We start from the raw sequence: 22666 nt of genomic DNA, 5'->3' as shown, positions 1-22666 counted from the left end.
AAGAGGAACAGAAGAACTGCATATAAAGACTGTAAAGCAGCACACCTACGGAGTCGCAGGAGGCCTGGATTCCCACGGGGGGGCTTGCACCAGTTAAGTAACTTGGTCGCTGTTCGCCCCCCACATCTACGCGTCCCTGCCACGAGGAACAGGATGGAGAGTCCATCTTTTACAATATTAAGGTGAGGAGTAGGCCCAAGGGGGAGGAAGGAGTTGATGCCAAGGGAGGTGGGAAAACAAAGACAATCTGGTTTTGAATCCAGCTCTCCTATATTGCAGACCCATCTTTAACCAGAGGCTTTACCAAGGGACCGGGAGAGGGTTCGAGAGTGCAAATCATCCAACCAGGGCTGTGTGGCGTCCCCGTGGATACCAGGCGAGCGTAACACTGGAAACACAAACAGTTAATCCATCTCTCTTTTTGAATAAATTGGAAGCAAAATTCTGGCGACCGCCCCTCCATTTACCACAGGGCATCCCTGGACCCTGGCTGAGATATGAGATGGGGTTAACATCGCTGACGGCTATGTATGATTGGCATCTGTGCGGCCTTTTCGGGAAATGTTTACTCTCAGCTGTAAGTGATTCCACATATATCTCTCTCAACATATGCTGACGTATGTGTTTCCGAAAAAATGGTCTACATATATTTTCGGTGTATTTGCAAATGCTGACATCACCATTGATACTCTTGTCTCAAATCCAGACCGAGCAAAGAGAAAAAAACAGTATATGACGGACTTGATAAATACAAGAGCCTCATGTCTGACATACAAAGATTTTAACAATCACTTGTTTGGCCCAAAAAAGTATAGGGATCTGGAGTCTTATCTCTGTAGGGCCCTTTCTGGAGAAGTGCTATTTTACGCCTTTGATTTAATTTATGGTCCACACGTGATGTTCAAGCATGCAGAAAACTAATTAAGACTGAAGATAATTGGTGTCGATTCTGTAATAAGCATAAGGTCAAGGAAACTCTAGAACATGTGATAGTAGACTGTCCTGCGCTTATGGGGCTGAGAAACACACTTTGTTAAACATATGGACTACTTTGCATGCATGAAACCAGAGAATAGATGGGTTGCAATAGTTGCTACTAAGCTTATGAGTATTCGAATAGCATCTATACATTTTTTGAATGCTTTGAAACTCGACGAGAAGTTTTGAATTGATTTTGATCAAAAGGGAGTATCACTATACCCCTTTGCTGTCTGAAATGTACAAGTTGGTTATAGTGTGCACAACAGACTTAGTTGACATATTAAGAGGTTTTCTTTTTATTTAAGGAAATATGTAACTCAATGTGATGCAAGACATTTTTATGATGGATGCTGCTAATTTAGAGTTATAGGAATTCTTTTTAACGTTATTTCATTGGGGTAGTATGATACTTCATTTGTTGCTTTTAAGGATGTTTCTGCTTATTAGATAAGCTGTTTTTATAGAATGTAATTGCAATAGTATGCTATTCTCTTTTGTTGTCTTTTGTTCACTAGGTCTATTATTCTGTTGGGTTACTCCTTTGTGATTTGATGAATTTGTTTAATTAATGTAATGAATTACATCTGATGAGTTTATGCCATGATTGAAAAAAGTTGATAAATTTCAGCTAAATTCAACTTAAAAAAAAAAAAATATATCACATATTTCTTTGTGTTCATGTCGGGTACATTGTTGAGGCACGTGAACATTTTTGCTGTTCCCACCAGCCTGCATGGCACACCGTCAAGTAGACGTGGGTAAAGAGATCAATATTTATAGCATGCTTCCCTGGTACCCACTATCATTTTATCTTTATGCACAGTTAACAATTACAATACAATTACTGCTCAGGTATGGGGATTTGACCCTTTTTTGCTCATAAATAGCTGTTTCTAAACATAGTCCTGTCCAGCCCCTGGGTTAGATGTTCACATCACTCGTGTTCATTGTTAACACTTTATTTGGTTGACTCACTGATGAGTAGTCCCCTACATTAGTTAGCAGGAGTTTCTGTGACCCTATGTTTATTTATGTTTTCCTTCAGCTTTTATCTTTTTCAATTACAGGGTCAGCTATAGATTGGTCCCGACAAAGGTGGTGACATCTATATATCCAATGAAACGTTTGGGATGTACAATCACTGTAGAACCAAAGATGAAGCTAAACTGTAATATTTGCCTGTGCATGACCCCACGTAAACCCTTTCATGACTTAACCCCCTTAGAACAGGATTAGGTGTAAACTGCTATTTATAATAGGTCTTACAAAGATATGGGGGATTGATTCTGTTACATTAATCTTCATTATTGCATTTTGATTATATGTGAACACTGGCATCTCATGTGTGTGTTTCTTTTATATGTCTACAGATTCATACTGTGGCCCATGCTGTCCTATTTGTTTTATGTTGTATACAGTATATTTTATATCTAGGACATTGAGAGTATTATTACATACATGAACTAAATGATTAGATCTACCAAATGTGTAACCATTTTTTGCTTCTCAGATTAAGTGTTGCAGCTTAATAGGGTTGCTCTAGGAATAACCCCTTAGAGGTATACAATAATGCTGTCCATTTTTGTTTGAGTCTTACAGACCACTCAGTCATTCCTGGTGGGAACACTTTGCTGTTTCAAATATTGATTGTTCCCAGTGGAGTGGGGACTACTTCTGTGGATATGCAAAGTAGTGATCAATAGGTCTATTCAATCCGTACATCTATGATCTACTGCAATGCCATCCCTGTACTTCGCCTCCAGAGCTGGTTTTGCTTTATGATCACATTGTATATTTGCATCTGCGGGAGAGAGCTGGCAAACTGTTTTCAGAGCCTTTTTATCATATCTATGGATGTGTGTCCATTCATGCAGCTAACCTTTTACAGACACTCAATCTTGGCTTGCATTAATCGATCGCCCATTTGCATGGGATGTTTGAAACTTTAACATTTACTTTTTGTTTGCAGTAAAAGTCAAAACAGAAGGGTCACTGTGCATGGCTGACCTCTGGGTGGTAGCAGTGTGCCAAACAAAGTGAGTTTGTAGTGACAAGCACAATTTTACCGAAAGCACATTTAAAAATGTTTTCTTTTGTTGCCATGAGTTGAGTGTATTTCTCTTAGGTCAAGTAGGTAAACTAAGTTACTGAACCTGCAGGTCTAGCAAATTTTTTAAGAATTTGCAAGGCCCGACTATCTCACTAATGGCCGACTCCAGTGATACACAAAAATGCTTTATGGTTGCTATTTTTATGTCTTGAGTATAAATAGCATCTGGTGAAATTAAAGCTATTCGTTCAACATGGCTAATCAAATGGGTTCGTTAAACAAGAAAATGTTAATGGCCAAACTCTGCTAATCAATAATCAATTTTTGAAAACAAATGTATGTCTTACATACTATTCATTATGTTTTGAAATCGCTCTTAATCGTAGACGCATAATTTATATCTATGTAATGTTATGTGTGAATGGTTTAACATGTAAAAACAAGTGACGTAATACAATTTCTTTTTTTTTCTCTGACTTGGACTTTATAGAAAGAGTGAGCCTCCCTCTTAAAAATGGTACCAAAAAAAGGTATGGATACTAAGCATGAACAAACTTACATCGGTAATCGAAGGGACACAACAGTTCGGTCCCATTTCCTGCTCTTTGCTGAGAAAGACAATTTGGAATTGTGTATTCTTGCAAGGCTAAAAGTACTTGATCTGCTACCTAACCTCTGCGACTGCAGAATACATGTAATGGTTCTGGTTTGACTCAGATGATGGCCCATGAGTAGGGAGGGTTATTATCAGTATGCAGTCCTAGTGCATTGTCTCCTGTGTATTTTGACAAAGTTAGTTTTGTTTATTTGTTTTATTTTCTTATCTAGCGCACTGAACCCTGAGGTAACTAGGGCGCATAACTTGTGGAGTTGGTTACATACATGGTATAAATACAAATTACAAGGTACAGGAATAAGACAATATAGAATAAAAAGGTATTACAAAAAGATTGCAGTATGGTTACAGTTTTGGAAGTAAAGGCAGTTGCAAGACAATGTAGTAGAGATATTTACAAGCAGATGGCAGTCAGTTAAGTACAAAACAATGCATTAGAGATACATAAAGGATATTCGCACTAATATGCAGATATTTACATGGAGATAGCAGTTAGATTCAAGTTGGTACTTTGGATTACGAGGTTTGTTGTGAGGAAGAGAATGTAGAGAAGAGCCAGGATTTAACATTGTCCCGAAAGGCTAGAAAGGAGTGTTCGTTTCTGAGTGCTGGTGGCAGGGAGTTCCAGGTTTTGGCAGCAAGAACTGGGAAGCAAGTTCCTCCTGATTTTTGGAGTCTGTATTCAGGAATGCTAAGACAGTGTGAGTAATTGGCTCTAGTTGGCCTGGATGATGTTTTGGTGCTGAATTTGTCGGCAAAGTATTTGGGTGCAGTGTTATTGAGACATTTGTGGGTGATCATGAGAGTTCTGAAAGTGATTCTGTCTTTTATGGGGAGGCAATTGGCTGTCTGTCTGGCTTGGGATATGTGGTCTGTTCGTGGGATATTGAGTGCTGCTCTGAGAGCTTTGTTTTGCAGGACTTGGAGTTTCTGGATGTTTTGCTTGCTGGTGCCTAGGTAGAGGGAGTTGCAGTAGTCAAGTTTTTAAAGTATCAGTGCTCTCGCTAGAACGATACAAACGGTCTACAGGTGGTAATTAGTTTTGTTGTGTAGGCTGAAGAGGACGCTGTGGCGTTAACTTGACGAGAGAGAGAGATAGGGTGGAATCAAGGTAGAGCCCTAATGTTTTGTCATTTTAGAGACCTTAATGACGTTCCGTCGATATTGAAAGAGTTGTATTGTATTGTGGGTTAAGTTTGTTGAGGCGTTGTTTGGTGCCAATGAGTAGAAGCTCGGTTTTGTCATCCTTTAGACAGAGCCTGTGTTTGGCCATCCAGTCTTGAATTTTGCTATAGATTTCGTTTAGGCGGGAGTCGTCGTTATCGTAGGAGCCTCCGAGCCTGATGAGGATCGGAGTATCATCAGTGTAGTTGGTGTATGGGACTGACATGTCATCTAGGAGGTCAAATAACATCTTGGTGAAGATGTTATATAAGGTGGGAGAGACACAATAGCCTTGGGGGTACTCCAAGGTGATAGGCGAAGGGTCTGCTGAGGACGTGTCAGAGAAGACTCATGGATCTTTCGGCTAAAAAGGATTGGATCCATTTTGTTGCGTTAGGAGAGAAGGATGCTGATGTGGTAAAGTGTGATGTTAATATGCTGTGGTCGACTAAATGAAAGCCCGCAGAGAGATCAAGCATTAGGAGGACGGTTGGGTGTCCTTTGTCTCATCCATCTGGATCTTAAGGTCTAGCAGTGCTGTATCGGTGCCATGTTTAGGTCTGAAGCCCGATTGTCGGAGGCCAGGGAGGTTATCGGTTTCGAGGTGGTTCTGGAATTGAATTTATGCTGCTTTGTCGAGGATCTTAAGCAGGAATGGGACCGTTGTGATGGGGCGGTAATTGGTGGGAATATTTGGGTCTAGCGTGGGTTTTTTGATGAGAGGTTTGACCCAGGCATCTTTGAGGTTCTTAGGTCCCGAGCATGAGGCAAAGGAGGAGTTGATGAGAGTTGTAATGAAGGGGGCAAAGTCTTTAGCTCCATCTTTGATGATGGATGCTGGGCAGATGTCCTCTTGACATTTCAATGGTTTAGTCTGTATCAAAAGGTGTTCTGCAATCTTTAATTTCAAAACCTTTTAAAAATTCTAGAGCTGCCACTTTTATCATTAGCATGTTCATTTGCCGACAGTGCAGACCGCGAAGTGTATTTGAATGCAAATGGGCCCACTGTCCAATCTGGTTTAACATTCCTGATCTAGCCTAAGGCCCCCGCCCGACAACATCAAGCTCTCAAGTGGTCACTGTGACTGCAGTTTACAATGGATCTCAAACAATCTCGCTGCAGAGGTCTTTGTAAAAGAAAATGCATCAAAGCCCCCATACCTCCCTCCTCTATACCCTTCAAAATCAGATACCTGCGCTCCTAAAAAAAATGCCACAAAGACTACGGCAAAAGGCTAGCTTCACCAAACACAGTGAAACGAATGCAATGAGGTGGGCCAGTACAATTTACAATATGTCCACCATGACTACTAGTATATACATAAGGCTGCATAGGTTAGTTGCCCAGTAGCACAAATGCTCCACTAGATACCCAAAAGAGTCAAAATGCAGCTCAAAAGGGCTACCGGAATATCGGCATGCCCTAGTAAAAACAATTTATCATTAGTCCTAGAGCATCAGACTCCTTGATTATACTCCAGGTTGCCTCTGTGGGTAGTTCAGAAGACCCCTTGCAATTCCCATGTGTAACAGTTTATTCCAAAAACCCTCCCTTAACCAGCACTGTTGGGTTGCACCTTACCAAACCCTCACATTGTAAAGGAGACATCTGCCCAGCCTCACTGGTGAAGGTGTGTGTAGAACCTTTACTCCCCCTCATTGCTGCCATCATTAACTCATCCTTTGGCACATGCAGCAAACCCCCCCCGCCACCCCACCCATGCCCTGAAAGAATCCTGGTTGGTTTTCGCGCCTTCTGAAGAAACCCACACTTGACCCGGCTGTCCCAACCAACTACTGACCCATAACAGTCACTTTCCTCCTGAATATCATGCACAGAGTAACCCACCTGCAAATCCAGGCATTCTTGGAGCTCCACCACATACTCGGCTCACAGATATGATAGGTTATTTATAACGTGCTTAATACCCAGAGGTTTCTAAGCGCAGACCCGGGGAATCAAACCTATGTTGCTACGTGTCGTATTGCTTGCAAGGCGAGCGTGTTGCCCCTGTGCTATCCTCCCGAGATTTAGAGGGAGGGAGGTATGGGAAGCAATCCGGCTTCTGCCCCAAGCATGGTACTAGACCTCGAGAATCAGCTAGATGAAGCCAGCTATCGTTGGGAGCTCTCACTACTACTATTGTTTAACTTCTCAGCGTTTGCCCTTGCTGACCACAAGATCATGCGCCAGACCCTTACTTCCTCAGCCCATTTTTCAGCCGAAGCTGCAAATTGAATAGCCTCCTTCTTGCCCAACAGAAGTGCACGCGTCTTCGCTGATGAAGGCTTGTGTCTCTCCCCCACGCTTTACAACGTGTACACCAGGCCGCTCTTCGACCACTTGGACTGACTACCTCGGCATATCTTACACAAACTACACTGATGACACAAATCTTTACTCCCTTCACGGTTGATCACACCTCTTACGACGAAAAAACAGAACTTCTCATCGGTCCGCCTGCCAGCATTCAAAATTAGAGCAAGCTTACAAAACTTTTTTTTTTTTTTAAAACTTTGTTTATTGGCAGAAAGTTAAGACAGGCATACAACAGGGTACATTACAGTCATCAGGTACGATCACACAACATCGAGCAACACACAGAGGTAGGGTACCTCCTCTTTAGGAAGACCATTTAGCTTTCGGAGCAGCCCAGCTTGGGCACGAGGAGACATGGGTTAGTGACATGGTGTGGCAGAGCGTGTTTGGGGAGGGGAGGCCATCCTCTCCGCATCGTCTCTATTATTCAGATAGCTGCGGAATTCTGTCCACACGTTTCTGGGTCGAGATGTAGGAGGCAATGACCCAATGTATTCCTCTTCGCACACTTGAGTCCAAGTAAGGGCTTTAAGCCACATCGAGAAGGTAGAGGGGCTGTGCCTCTTCCAGTTTTGCAAAATACACCTTTTTGCGACAATGGCTCCCACATTCAATAACTTAGACATTTTCATTGCACCTTCCCCCTGCCAAATTCCAAACAGTAGTGCAAGTGGGTTCATCTCCACTGGGGCCTCTATTATTTCAGAGAGTGCCTTCGCCACAGCCACCCAGAAAGTGTGAATCGCAGGGCATGCCCAGAACATGTGAATGTGGTCAGCGCCAGGAGATTTACACCTTGGGCATGTGCAGGGCAGGACACCAGCGAATTTCGCCACTCTAGACGGCGTGTAGTAAAGCCTGTTGAGGAACTTAAATTGAATGCAGCGGAATCTGGTGCTCAGAGAGACCGTGCGTGTGTGTGCACACATCTTCCTCCACAGACCCTCAGGTATTTCTATTGCAGGTTCCCCGGCCCAAGCCTCTCGGGGCATGAGAGACCCGAACACCTTCTTCCCAAGCTGCATTTTGTACAGAGTGGATAGTACCCCCTTGGATCCCGCAGAGTTCGCAGTGTACTGGAGTTCGGGTGAATCAGGGGGTTCGTTTGGATATGAGGGCCACATGGCCCGGACCGCAGCTCGGAGCCTGTAGTACTGAAGCATCTCAAGGAGGGAGTTAATATGTTCAGGGCGCCATGTTTGGGGGGTGATAAACTTTCCCTCTGGGAAGAGGTCCATCAGGCCCCGGTAACCAAGTTGTTCCCAGTATTGGGAGAGGTGCCGGTCGTGTGTGGGGGCAAGTCCCGGAAACCGCCACAGAGGGAGCCACTTATAGTACGGGGGCAGCTTCTGCTCGGTGTGCAAGATAGCAGTCCAAGCCCTTATCGTGGCAGTCACCGGGTCCGCTTGGGCTTCCGTTTGGAGCCCGCGTTGCAGCAATAGGGTCATAATGTTAGTTCCCTCTCTGGCCATTTTTTCGAGTTTTACATGCGTAGGGGGTTTCTGAAGTACATACCAGTGGGTGGCATGCTGGGCCTGGGCCGCGTACCAGTACAGTTGTAGGTCTGGTGCCGTAAATCCCCCTTTATCATATGGAGCTGTCATGTGTTGCCACTTCATGCGGACCGACCCAGAGTGCCAGAGGAATTGGGCACACTCCGCGTGGAGCTCTTTGAAGTACTGCCTTCCGGGCCAGATCGGGACATTAGTAAAGACGTAAAGGAGCTTGAGGACCACTATCATCTTTATCAGTGACAGTTTCGCTGCCAAGGATAATGTAGGTGTCGCCACTTGGAGAACTTGGAAACGATGAGCTGAGCCGCAGCTTCATAGTTGTCCTTTAATAGGGCCTTTTTGGATAGCGACACCTGCACACCCAGGTAGTTGACCCCGTTCGGAGACCAGCGGAGGGGGTAATCACATGTCGGCTGTTGTGTCGCTGCAGTGAGGGGGAAGATTTCAGACTTCGAGTAGTTTATCTCTAACCAGGAGAAAGTGCCTATTTTGGTGACGCCTCTAATAATCTGGTTCAAGTGTGTGGAGGGATTTCTTATGTAGAGGAGGACGTCGTCTGCATATAGCGAGATTACTTCCGGGTCATCAATTAACCGAATGCCTTTATTGGAGTGGCGCCCCCTAACATGGTCTGCCATGGGCTCGATGGCCAGCGCAAAAAGGAGGGGGGAGAATGGGCAGCCCTGGCGGGTCCCGCAGTGTAGTTTAAAGAGGGGAGAAGGAACAGAGTTCACAAGGACCCTGGCCACTGGATCAGTATATAGAAGATTTATGTAGGAGAGCATGTTTGGTCCCACACCCATCTTCTGTAGCACCGCCCACAGGTATTGCCATGCGACCATGTCAAAGGCCTTCTGGGCATCGAGAGTCACAGCCACCGCATCAGCGCTCGGTCAATCCAGGACATTACATTAAATAGACGACGGATGTTGAGTGCCGTGGACCTACCCGGGATGAACCCACTCTGGTCCGGGTGAACCATGTGGGTCATAAAAGGGAGAAACTTATTTGCAATTATTTTGGCGAAGATTTTCATGTCCGTGTTAATGAGGGATAGTGGTCTATAGGACCTGCACTCTTCCGGGGGTTTGCCCGGTTTGGGGATGACTGTTATTAAGGCTTCCCGTAAGGAGGGGGGGGGGGGGGATGTGTAATCTGAGTGCTTCGGCCCAGACCCCGCGTAGTGCCGGTGCTCAGACTGCCACATGTTCCTGGTAAAACTCAGAGGTGAGTCCGTCCGGGCCGGGGGCCTCGTTTTGGGGAAGGTCTGATAGTACCTGAACTATTTCTTCTAGGGTGAACGGGGCTTCAAGAAACTCTCTGGTATCACGGGAGATAACCGTCATAGGGATGCTTTCCAGGAAGTCATCTAGATCTCGATCTGAGTGTCCGGGTCGGGGGCCATATAGTTCGGCATAAAAGGTAGCGAATATGTCGAGGATGGAGCGGTCAGACCAGTGCTTAAGTCCCTTTTCATCTAGGATACAATCGACCCTAGTCCAGCCGCCCTCCGCCCGCACCGCTCTGGCCAGTGTTCTGCCCGGCCTGTCCCCCTCTCCATATCTGCGGGCAGCGACCGGGCGGGCATAGTATTGGACCTCCCTTATAGCATGCGACTCGAACTGTTCCAGCTCAGCTCTGATCTCTGCTAGTATCTCTGGGGACGGTGTAGCAAGGTGTTTCTGCTCGAGGGCCTTGAGCTTAGTTTCCGAATTGTTTAGGGATTGCCTAATAGTCTTCAGGATACCTGCCTCTTTAGAGATGCACATCCCCCTGATATACACTTTGAATGCCTCCCACCTGACCCCCTCCGATGTCTCCGACGTGCTGTTATTTTCGAAGAATGTGGTAACGTCTGCTAGTATTTCAGCTTTGAATACAATGTCCGCCAGGGCGGCAGATTTAAAGCGCCACGCGGGACGTGTTGGGCCCTCATTGCCGACCAGGATCTGTAGCAGCACAGGGGAATGGTCAGACAGTGTGCGTGCCAGGATCTTAGCTTCCGAGACCCTGCCCACCAGCCCTCCCGAGAGCAAAAATACCTCGATTCACGATGAGCTATCGTGTACAGTGGAGTAGAATGTATAGTCCCGTTCGTGAGGGTGGAGAGTCCTCCATATATCGTGCAGATTAAGGGCCTCCATATGTGCACGGAGTCGAGCTGCAGCTTGCGTCGTGGTTCTTCGGGTGGTTGTTGTTCTATCTAAGGTGTTATCGATTATCAGATTCATGTCTCCCGCCCATATGATAGGGATATCTGGGTATCTCATTAGGATGGAGGCCACGTTATCAAAGAACTCGGGCGAATCAGTGTTGGGCGCATATAAGTTGACCAGTATCCAGTCTGCATGAGCCAAGGTGCAATGTAAAATAACATATCTGCCTTCTGTGTCGATGTGGGACAAGTGGAGTGTGAAGTTTAGAGATTTATGAAGAAGTGTCAGGACCCCTCTAGCTTGAGTGGAATATTGAGTGTAATACCTATTGAGACCCCAGGTGTGTGCTATAGTGGACGATAAATGTTTCCGGGCGTGCGTCTCCTGCAGTAGGAGTACCTTAACCCCATGTCTCTGTGCTTATGCCACGATCCTTCGCGTCTTCGTGAAATTAGTCAGCCCCCGGACATTCCAGGACATCATCCTGACTGCCATGTCACCTGTTTACGGAACATCCCAGGTCAAGCATCTAGTATTGTTTCTCTCGATGTGTGCCGCCCCAGAAGACAACTGCCACCCCCCAGGAGCCAGTCTCAACTCCTCTGCCGTTTTGTATATAATCAACCCCAACTTCTGCCGCCCCCTCCCTCACCGCCCTGCCCCAACCAGCAGTGTGTGAAAACCCACCCAAACCTTGACCCATTGCACACCTTCTCCAACTTGGCGGCACCGGGAAACTAGCCCAACCGGGGCCAAAACACAAACATTTAGATTCAGAAGAAATTGCAGCCGCAGTGGGGGCTGCCGTTCTACCCACTTTTACTAGTATCAATTACAGTAACAGCATATCTAACTGGACTTCAGCTGACAAGTAAATAATTTCAAGGAAAGGATACTGGAGCACTTGGATTCCACGGAACAAACCTAGTTGACACATAGCCGCAAAAGTATGCTTTACGTCTCTAGAGTACGTTTATACACGATGTTGTATCACTATGCGGATCAAGGCTCAGTGTGTGGCGCCGCAGGCATAGGATCTCCCTGTACATTCCCCTCACTTAAATGTGCCCACATTGCAGTGTTGCAGGGCCACCGAGGGCCCGCCATCCGACAGAGAGGGGGGGGGGGTTCGGAGCCTACCAGGGCGGCTCATAGTATCTGTACCACCATCCCCAGCACCCATTACAGGATATTACAGGTTTAGACCTTAAACGTCTTCCATCCGCTCTTCGGGAGGGTCAGCCGGCGGGATCTGCGCCTCAATAAACTTGACGGCCTCATCCGGGACAGTGAAAAAGTAGTGTTTGTTGCGGTGGGTGAACTTGAGGCGGGCAGGGAAGAGCATTGCATATTCAATTTTCCGCTCTCGCAGTAGCTTCTTCACTCCGTTGAATTGACGCCTTTCCGCCTGAACTGCCACCGAGAAATCGGGAAAGATTCTGATGACTTGTGAGTCCATCCCGAGTTCCCCTTTTTCCCTGGCCAACCGGAGGATATGATCCCTGTCCTTATAGCTCAGTAGCTTTGCAATGATTGGTCTCGGGAAATCTCCGGATTTGGGTGGAGGTGCTAGGGATCGGTGCGCCCTTTCCACGGTAAAAAACGGCGAGAGTGGCGGGTTGTCAAGGAGGTCCTTAAGTAGTTGTTCGACCGCCGTTTCCATGCGGCCCTTTAGCGCAGATTCGGGCACCCCCACAATGCGGACATTGTTCCTCCGGGACCGCGATTCCAGGTCATCGCATTTGGCCTTTACCTGTTTCATGTCGTGAACAAGTTGTGAAACCGTGTTCTGTAGGGTGTGGACGTTGTCCTCGTTTGCCCCGATCCTCTGCTCCGTCTCGACAATTCTGGTCCCGTGCTGTTCGATCTTCGCTCTCATTGAGGCGACGTTTGCGTTGATGTCATCCAGCTTTTCATGGAAGGCAGCAAAGTTTTTAGCCATGGATTCCATCATCATGGAGAGGTCTGCCTGAGGGGGGTCCTGGGCGCATTCCTCTTCAGGTGGCGGAGAGGACGTCGCGCGCTCCGCCATAGGTGCCACTTTTGCGAATCTGTCCATGGCGCCTGGTTTACCGTTAGGCCTCGGCTTACTGGGCATCGTTGTGGAGGGAGCAGATCCGGCTTGATAGGAGGTAGTGGCAAAGTATCGTCCCCAGGCCGCGCGTTTGTGAGTGCGCCCCAGCGCGATGTAGGGGGTGTTTGGGGGCCCCGTCAGGCCGGAGGGAGCGAGGCCCAGTCCAGGTTTGTGCACCCACCCCGCCGCTGGGACCCCCGCCATAGCCCTCCAGGGGTGAAGATCCAGGCTCGGGTGTGGCGGCCGAGAGCACCCGCGGGCCGTCCAGTCCGCATCAAGTGGAGGCAATCCGGCCTCTGTCGCAGCCACCGCGTAGGATGTATATCGGATGTGGGGGCGCAGCGAAGGAGCCTCACAAGGCCCGCGGGGGCGCCCCGGAGACAGCAGCAGGGTGAGAGTCACCCAGTATGCAGGCCGCGGCCGGCGGGGCCCACCGGGGTTCAGCGCCGTCCAGAGGCGCCTCAGAGCGGGGAGCCCAGCAGGCCCGCGAGGGCAGCGTGTCTGAAGGCCGCCTCCTCTGGGGTTGGCGAGGAGGGGACGTCGCGCCACAGGGCCCAAAGCCCGTGCCTCCCTTTCCCGGCACCGTTTCTCGCCAAAATTTCACTCAGGTAGACAGGATGACAGTGGGACCAAAATCGTTGTGGTTTCATAGTGGAAGTATTAGTCTACCGCCGATGTCCAACAGATTGTCGTGGGTAGAGACGGAGCTCATCGGCTAGGCAGCCATTTTCCTCGGCTGCTCAACAGCGCCCCCCAGCTTACAAAACATTTACCAATGACGGCCACACCATCCCAGTATCCACTGCAGTCAAGACTTTGGGAGTTTACCTGGATTCCGCGCTAACTTTGACACGCCAAGTCAATCACATTGCAGCATCACCGGGCTATGCTATCAAGCTCACGCAAGAACCGGCTCGAAGTAGTATGTGCCCTAATAGGTGCCAGTTTTCCAGTGCGAGCATCCACCCTCTGGAACGCACTGCGTCCCCCCTCCCACATACCTGCAACGAGAACCGGCCTGCAAATGTTTGAGGAAGAACCTCAAAAAAACATTCCTGTTCAACTGACTTTCCTTACCGACGTAACTTCCCCTCCGGTAGCCTCGCTTCTTCACTCACCCCCCCCCCCCTCCCATCTGCTTCTTCTGCATTTTCTTTCTGCAACCAGCACCTAGATGCCCATGGGCTTTGTGTGCCGCTTTATACATGTGCAAATAAAACAAGTAAATCCTTCCCAACGTCCATCCCTAGAATTTTCACCCTCTCACCCACACCCTTCCATGTTTCTCCAATCTCCTTCCGTCATCACAGTTCTGTCACAACCACAACATACATCACTACAGGTGGGACATGCTATAAACGCTGCACTTTGAGCCATGTCAAAGCATTTCCGTTTGCGTGCTTACCAGTCACTGATGTTCTTAATCGATAATTTGTGTGCAGATGAGGGTGCAGTGTCAGACATGTAATCTAGAACTGCCCGAAGACAAAAGCCATACTCCGTTTTTTCACTGGCACTCTGTCCATACCCCCTCCAGAATCTTTCTTCATTTGTTGGGTATCACCTCTTTTCACCCAAGACTTGTCTGCGTTTTCAGTTCCTCATTGTCTATAGGTCTCCCAACACAGGTGGTGGGTGGGGGTTAGCAGCCTTGAAATCAAAGATGTACTGATGGTGTGGAGAGCATGGGCGCCTGTCAAAGGGTGGGCAAAATGTGTTGGTGTTGTGTAGATCAAAGAGAGCATGTCTAATGGTGTGTATGCTGATGAGAATTAAGCAGATTATGTGAAGAGAGCGCAATGCAGGTAATTCAGAGAAAACAAGGCCTGGGCCAAAAATGGCGGCAGACTCATTTTTCACTACCATAATATTGTGGGATGCTTATTGTTGATGCAGACTCTGTAAAACAGTCTCCAACACATGGGTGATCTACCAACAAAAGTATCTCAATTTCTAACTGAGCATCAAACAAAACATTACAGCAACATGTATCAAGTCATGTTGAGCTAATCATAAAGACCAACTTTAAAGTTGAACCCCTGGGACATAAATAAGCTTGCATTCTGGTTACAACAACAATTTACATCTTTATACTTCCCCTTTGTAAATGCACTGCAATATACACCTCCAAAACTGAAGAGTGATGGATGGAAAGTTTTGAATGAATCAAACACTGGCATTGCTTTGCACAACTCAAACCATTGTTTTTCAGCCTGCTGTGCCATTGCAGAATGGTGAAAATACATATGCACCTCTGGCAAAAACTGCTAGGTCACATACATTCTAAACTAGACCACAAGCAGCATTGACATGTTTCAGCCTCATCAGCCATCATCAGGGTGCATACTGGGTCTCTAGGCACAGAAGGTTCAGGAGCTACGTCTAGTAATAACACGCATCGATCCCATGTTGCAAGGCATCGTCTTGCTCCAAAGGCAAGTACAGTATCCCTGAGCTATCCTCTCGGCTCTGTAATGTTCAAACGTTTTGAAGGAACCAAAAAGTAGCAGGCACCAAAGCACCAAATGTCAGGCCACGACGACCAACGATTTCCCCCCAAGAGGGTATGTCATTGCAACTGCGGCATAGGGTGATACAAAGAAAAAGAAAAAGGCAGAAGTTTTACCGCCCGGTTTAACTTCCATCTGGAAAGGAAAGAAGAAGAAAAAAAACAATCGGGAGTAAAAACTGGAATTCTTCCACACCTCCCCTTCTCCTGTCGCCTTACCTGGTGTCAATAAGTATACGATAACTGCAAGGTGGTAAAAGTAGACCCAAGACCTACAGAGGCTGAGAAGACCAGTGTAGCAGCAGGCAAGGTCCAATAGCCAATCACAAGACCCCACGGTGCATGATCAGACAAGATGCAGCAGCAACCTTTCCATTGCAGAGTTCATCTAGAAGCCAACAGTTCCAAAACCCAACCGGTTCCAAACATAAAACAAATCTAGGAGATCCAAGAAACTAGTTCATGGTTCCAAGACAGACAAATCCACCAAGTCCAGAGGAATTCAAGAAACAGTTCCATGTTCCAAAAGGGGCAAATCCACCAAGTGCAGTTCACCAAATTTAGGGAATCCAAGGTGCCTGTGGTCCAGAAGAAGGAAAGAACCAGAGTTCAAATGTCCACAACCAATAAGGGAAAAGCAAGATCAAATCCTGATGCAGTTCCAATCTGGTCCGAGGAGGAGAAAAACTGGCCGAGTCAGTGGTAGGAACAGCTAAGAAACACCAACCGAGTAGCGTTTGCCCCGGTTTATTTCAGGGTTTTGCGCATGGCGGCCAGGGATTAGTTGGGGATTATGGTGCCTTAGACGCAGGCTGGCTTCTAATCTCTACAGAAACCACCAGTCATGTCATCCCACAGGTCCCCATGGACACTGACACCCAAATAAATAACAGCACAGGAGAGGAACTCAGTTTATGAAAGGGTAACAGAACACCCAAAGTAGAACTGGAAGTGTAATCTGGTTCACAAGACTATGCACCCCTGTTCTGACCTAACAATTGCATGCTGCCCTCTGTTAAGAGGATGAGGTAAGTGCAGACCAGGTCTATAAGACTAGGCAGGCTTGATTATGCAAGCTCTCTGAAAGTCCTACAAACCTAGGGAGGGATTACTCTGCTATGAGCAATCTCAGAAAGCCATGTGTGAGATTCAGTGTGCCACAAACTCTGAGTAAATTAGGTGGTTTAGGGGCTTTAGAATAGCTCATCCTTCAGGAAGAACAATCTGCAGACCTACAAAATCTCCTGCAACTCGCTGGAGGTTCCAGCAACAATGGTTATACTCCCACATTTGACCTCAAACCCCCAGTGAAAACCCTCTGCCTACGGAAACCACTGCACGAGGCAAGGAATGGTCCCTGTGATGAAAGGGAGCTCAAAAGGATACATTAAGAGCACTTGATAGCACCTCACTAAGACTGCCAACGACAGCCGTAGTGGCAGGTTCATGTTATATAAACAAAGTATTATGTGAATGAGAGAACAAAGGTGTATAGCAACTGTTACGTTGAACTGGGGGGATGGGCCATACACATGCATCATTATAGATGTGAGGATTCAGAAGGCATCCACACGCAAGTCTGATAAATGACAGCCGTCCCTCACCATAGCAGTTATCAGTTGGGTGTACACCAAATAGGATCACCCTCCCCAATATAGCTCTTTTGGGGTTCATTGATAGAATAAATGTTATGCAACACCTCGTCAACTTCGAGAACTCCATATAGGTGCCATCCGTGAAGAAGGTCCCCCACCACCCAAAGGGACTGAAACATGCCAGGACATCCGAGCACCACATTTGGAGTCTGCGTGTCTAACACTAATTATGCCTAGTGTTGACGTTTGTACAAGAGAACTGATCATAAATTATGATTTCAATGTACCATTTAATTTATTTGCATATGGTTAACAAAAATAACCTTTGCAAGAAGAAAAACAAATATACATAGAAAAACATTACAATTCAATGTATGCAATACAAAAACACTCAAATGAATAAAAAAATCATCTTATAATCTGATAAGTATAGTCCATTTCATTTCATACAGTACAGACTTAAAAATACTAAAACCAATATGTCCAAAGAAGGTTCACAACTATTTAAAATCGTTGCCCAAAACCATTCAGTGTTAAGCGAGCCTTCATCTAAGACAAAACGCCCAAAGAAATTAAAACGAAATTCCGGCAAAACAGTACAGTCAGTTATAAGATGACAAATTGTTTCAATTTGCAAAGCACAATATCTGCAGCGACGCAAAGAGCGTTGGATTCCTTGTCTAGCACCTGGAACTTCTCTGCTTCGCAGTAAATTAGTTCCGTTTAAAGCATAGCATTTCAGACCTATATTTCCTTGATGGGTGCGGTTTAAGATTTAAAAAAAAAGGCATCTAATTGAAGGCTCTCACTTCATTCTCTAAATGATAAAACAAATGATAGTCCATTGCTGATGTTGACCCTGATCCAATCCAATAAAAATATATATATATATATATATATATATATATATATATATATATATATATATATATATATATATATATATATATATATATATATATAGTCCTCTTATTAGTAGTAGAGAAAGACATAAGCTTCTGAATGTCTAAATCATACTCAGTCAAAGGTTTCATAGATTCTCAGAACCGTACAATTAAAACTATTGAAGTATTGCAAAACAAGGCAAAGCGAAGTTCAGACTGCAAGCAATTGTCAGGGGTTGCAAACGTGATCAACAGTTGCAGAGCCTGCAACAAAACAAAGCCCATCATGCCTAATAATAGGGACAGGGGTCCATTTGGGGAGAGTAAGCAGCCTTTTCCACGTTAGCGCCTCCACTCTGCCCCAAACATTGGGCACTAAACCTGTTATCAGCCCCATATAAGAGATGGGGGGACCGTTTTTTGGTGAGAGTGCTTGACCATCAGAATGCACATCAGAATAGCCCAAAACCTACCAAACTACCAGTGATACGCCGATAACTCAGATGTTCACTCGTGCTTTCTTTAATATCAGAGTCGGTTTGTTTTGATCTCTTAGCACTGATCGACACCCAAATATTTAGAAATGTTGACAACTTCTGATATATATACCAATTTAAATTTAATTTCCTTTTTTAGAATAGTTTATCATGTTGATGCGTTTACATTCAGTTGTAGATCTAATGTAAAATAGGCATTGGTGGCTGTCAGGGCCCTTTGGAGTCCAATAGGTGTTGAATCAAATAAAATGAGATCATCGGAGTATGCCAGGGAACACTGGCAAATTTCCTAGCTTTGGCAGAAATTGTGGTACTTTTTAAAAACATTTTCCATAGTCGCCAATATACAGAGTAAATAAAAATTGCTCACCGATGCAACCCCGGCGCAACCCGCAGCAACTACTTATCCATCTCGTGCAGTTCCCTTTTTGGTCTAATCGCACCCTCACCCTAGTATCAGAATGCAACGCAACCAATATATCCACTATGCCAAGGTGGCAGTCAATTTTAACCAATTTATCCCAAAGTCGACCACGATTAACCTGATCGAAGGCCTGAGAGATATTTAAAAACGCACAGTATAGAATCTTTTTCTCCTGTAGGGCCTGAGTCTGTAACAGATTAAATAAAAAAACAATTGTGTGTTGTGTTCAGGCATGGTCGAAAACCAGATTGAAATTTGCCACGGATACCGTTCCCATCCGCCCAAGCGCGTGGATGTTCCAAAATATCAGCCACGAAGATCTTAATGTACTATAATGATGAAAATTATATTTGAGCTATACATGATTCCAGCCAACTAGGGTACATATTTATGTTCTATTGGGGGTCTAATATCAGTTTTTAAATTATTTGCATTAGTAATGAGCAGAGTTTTTTTAAAAAAAAAAAAAGGGATAAGCTTCAGTCATTTGCACAAGTCGATGGTATTGTTTAAATAACAGAAGTACAACTGTCTTGCAAAATTAGTGGGGGCGGGTTTGTTTGTGTACATATGTACTGGCATTATGTCTTAACAAAACCCAAGACTATCGTTTAACTCGTTCAGACATTTTACCTGGATCTTTTTAGCAAATACACTGCAGAACTCAACTTGGTTTTAGGGCAAATACAGAGGTGTTTATGGAATTCGCTTCCTCCAACTACAGTTTGCCCAGTGTCCCATGATTTAAATGCGTTAACAATTTTAGGGTAGCCTGGCTGCGGATTATTAGTAGTATGATGTCACCAAAAATAAAAATATATTAACAAAATTAGTATTCTCCCCCCCCCCCCCCCCCCCCCCAAGAGTGTATAGGGTGTTAGGGAGAATTCTCTGTTTAGGCTGAATTTCCCTACCTAGTGAGTCCCCCAGCAGCTTTGCTGGATTTCTGGGGTTTAATTTTTTTCTCCTGCCAAGAGTGAGACTCTTTTACCCTCACTCTTGGACATGTTGAAGTGTGTTTTCTTGGTTAAACCTTGTGTTGAATGGGCTATGGGGTCTTTTACTCCATAGGGCCTCATGTATTTTTGTGATGTGGGTCACACAGCACCCTCTGTGCCGTGACCCAGGGGTGTCCTAGGGACTCCCCAACATAGACTCCATACCCTGGGACTGACTACTGTCTCCCAGGGCATGTAAAGTCACCAAAGACTTTGCTAGTCTTGAATCCTGAACAGAACCAGTACAAACCATCATATTGTGGACGTACTGGCTGGGGCAATTCGATTGCCCCAGGGTCTGTTAGTCGAGGGGGCACGTCTCCGTCCCCCCTGATCGAGTTTTGGCTGGTGGCAGTGGAAACTACTTTTTATATTCGACCGCGAATATTTTCCTATGGGATTTCCCATTGTTTTAGGCTAACACATTTAATTATTTATTTACGGTAGCCTTAAACATACCGCCGGTTTATATATTTATTTTTATAACTCCGGTTGGGACTTTTTGCCAAAACTTGATTCTAAAATGGCGTTGGTGTTCGCCTCTGTAACTCTGACCCAAAGTGGAGCCCTTTGTTCCACTTTTGGCGGGCTTCTCCACAGAAGCCCTCCAAAGTGGTGCCACTCTGTCTGGGGTACTTAGGAGGGGTGGAGGGGGATTTAGGCACCCTGGACTGAGTTACCTTGGTAACTCAAGTCGCACTCCGTCCTGATTGGCCCAAGTGGTGGGCCGCCCGGCTCACCACTTAGCATGTTTGAGTGACAGCTAGGCTGGGTGAATGGGGGTTTGCTGCATAAAAGCAGGGCTTTGGGGACTGGGACTTCAGAAGTCGCCACAGGACCAAGAATCCGACGAGGGAAGAGCTGAGCCGACCTGCTTCGACGACACCACCCGGTGGAGCCCTGCTGAACCGTCTCACCACTTTTTCCCGACGACCGAGGAGAACTCTTAACGGAGTGGCTCCTTCCCTTGACTGGTGGGGACAACCAGTTTTCGCCTTCTTTCCGTTCTTTTGAGGATCTCGTGGCCGCCTTGCCTGTGCCAAGCACCCCGGCATCCGGAATACCACAGTTTACCCCCATACCGCGAAAGTCGGTACCAACCCTTTAATCGGAGGACTCCGCGGCTGGTTTCTTCCCGGGCAGTGCTACGACCTTTCTCTTCTGCTCTTCAGCGAGATAATCTTCTCCCCTGACCGACGTCGAGCCTTGCTGTCACTGCCTGGAACAACTGCCCCCGCTGGAGGATCCTTTCCGCTTAAGGTACTGTGTTCCGCCTGGCTTCCCTTGCTACCGACTGTACGGGGTAGATTTAGCCCCCGGCTTTCGAACCTGGGAGTGCCTGGGACACTTTGGCTAAACTTTCTGAGCCACTCTAAACTCTTTTTTACTCTTTGCAAGACTTTGAATCTCTAACTAACAGTGTGATCTTGGGCACATTTTCGCTCCGGCTACTCTAAGAGTGGGCCCTGCCTAGTGACTTTTGCTCACCTGTGACTTTAGTCTTCTTTAAAGCCTATTGCAAGTGTTCTGGACCTTAGAGTGGTGTGTCTAACCTATTTCTGCTTTTTCTCTCCCTTTCTTGGAAACTACTAGAGTGTCATCTAACGTTAAGCACTCACCTCTGTTTTAATTAAGTGGTGTTAACCTAGAGTTGTCTAGATAGGAGAAAGGATTGAATTTACTTTCATTATAACTGTGTTGAAGAGTTTTTACCGTATTCGTTGCTAGAGTGTTTTTACTTATGTGTGTTTTTAAATAAATAACTATATTCTTTTGAAACCAAGCTCTGGTCAGTGTTTGCTTGTGCTATTGTGTTTTGGTACATATTGTGTATACTTTGCATACTGCCTAACTCTTCTTGAGAGAAGTCTGACTGCTCAGCCACAGCTACCAGGTAAATCTGGGTGGTACAGACTGCTACCAAAGGGGTTTACTGCTCTACCTGTAGTCTTAAATCTTTTGCAGTGTTCCCCAAGGGAACTGCACAGGTTTCTGCCTAACATAGGGTCGCAGTTGGCTTGGAGTGGTGATTAGCATCTCAATCCGAAGCCTATAAAACATCCAACAATTCTCGATTTTAGTATTTCTTCGTCCGTTATATTATTTGCATCTCATGTCAGTGTGCCCAGATTGTGTTGAGTAGGTGGTGTACGTAACCATGGAATTCCTGGAAGTCATAGAACGTTTGGGAGAGAAGCTATTGAGGAACAGTATTTGACGTGGGTGTTTATATGTTGTGGTGTCTCTTTTGAGTCCCAATGAGCTAGTCGTTGCCAGCACAATAGCCTTTACCTGTTCGTTCTCTACGCAGGCTGAAGTCGTTTTCTTGAGAGGACGAGCCCCATGGGGGCAATTTAGAGACCAATCACCTTAGATAAGTGTGATGCAGGTTTTGGGGGGGACGGGTCTACAGTCTATGGAACTATTAGATTTGGTTGAACATTAACTAGAAATACAGAAACACTGATTGAAAAAGCATCAGGTTAGAAAAATGCATAGGGCAAGGGGGGTGGAGGGGATGTTTTACCGTGAAGGCAACAGCTTCTACCCCTCTCAAGCCTTACCAATTACAAAGAATAAAGCAGACAATACTCACCAGCCACCACCCTGCTGTTATTTCCCGCCACCCGATGGCTACAATCACCTGCAATGACAGTGGATATTACTGTGTTAGGAAGCTGTTGTCATAAACCGTGATTCAAAGTCCGCGCCACCGTAGTCTACGTACAACGGCCGGTTGCTGGGTAGAAACAAAAGAGGGACAATAAGAAAAGATTGTCTTTGGGATAAGTCATAGATATTGCGGCCATCTTGACAGAGTGCTTTTCCGTGTGCATGTCAAACATTTAGCGAAATAGAAACGTTTTTTGTTTATACAATCG

General features: G+C 45.9%; 1 protein-coding gene across 3 annotated transcripts in view; it reads right to left on the bottom strand.

Annotated features, from left to right (window-relative positions):
• CENPF (centromere protein F) overlaps positions 1–22503 on the bottom strand; it is a 1250680-nt gene extending 1228177 nt beyond the window's left edge. For all 3 annotated transcript variants that reach the window (XM_069608564.1, XM_069608566.1, XM_069608565.1), the window contains exon 1: positions 22381–22503. The gene's annotated coding sequence lies outside the window, so the exon portion shown is untranslated. The remainder of the gene's footprint in view (positions 1–22380) is intronic.
• Positions 22504–22666: the final 163 nt, after the last annotated feature.

Source organism: Ambystoma mexicanum, chromosome 4q, assembly GCF_040938575.1.
Source record: "Ambystoma mexicanum isolate Mex_15411 chromosome 4q, UKY_AmexF1_1, whole genome shotgun sequence".
In the NCBI taxonomy this organism is placed as follows: Eukaryota; Metazoa; Chordata; class Amphibia; order Caudata; family Ambystomatidae; genus Ambystoma; species Ambystoma mexicanum.
This window is presented reverse-complemented; position numbering and strand designations above follow the sequence as displayed.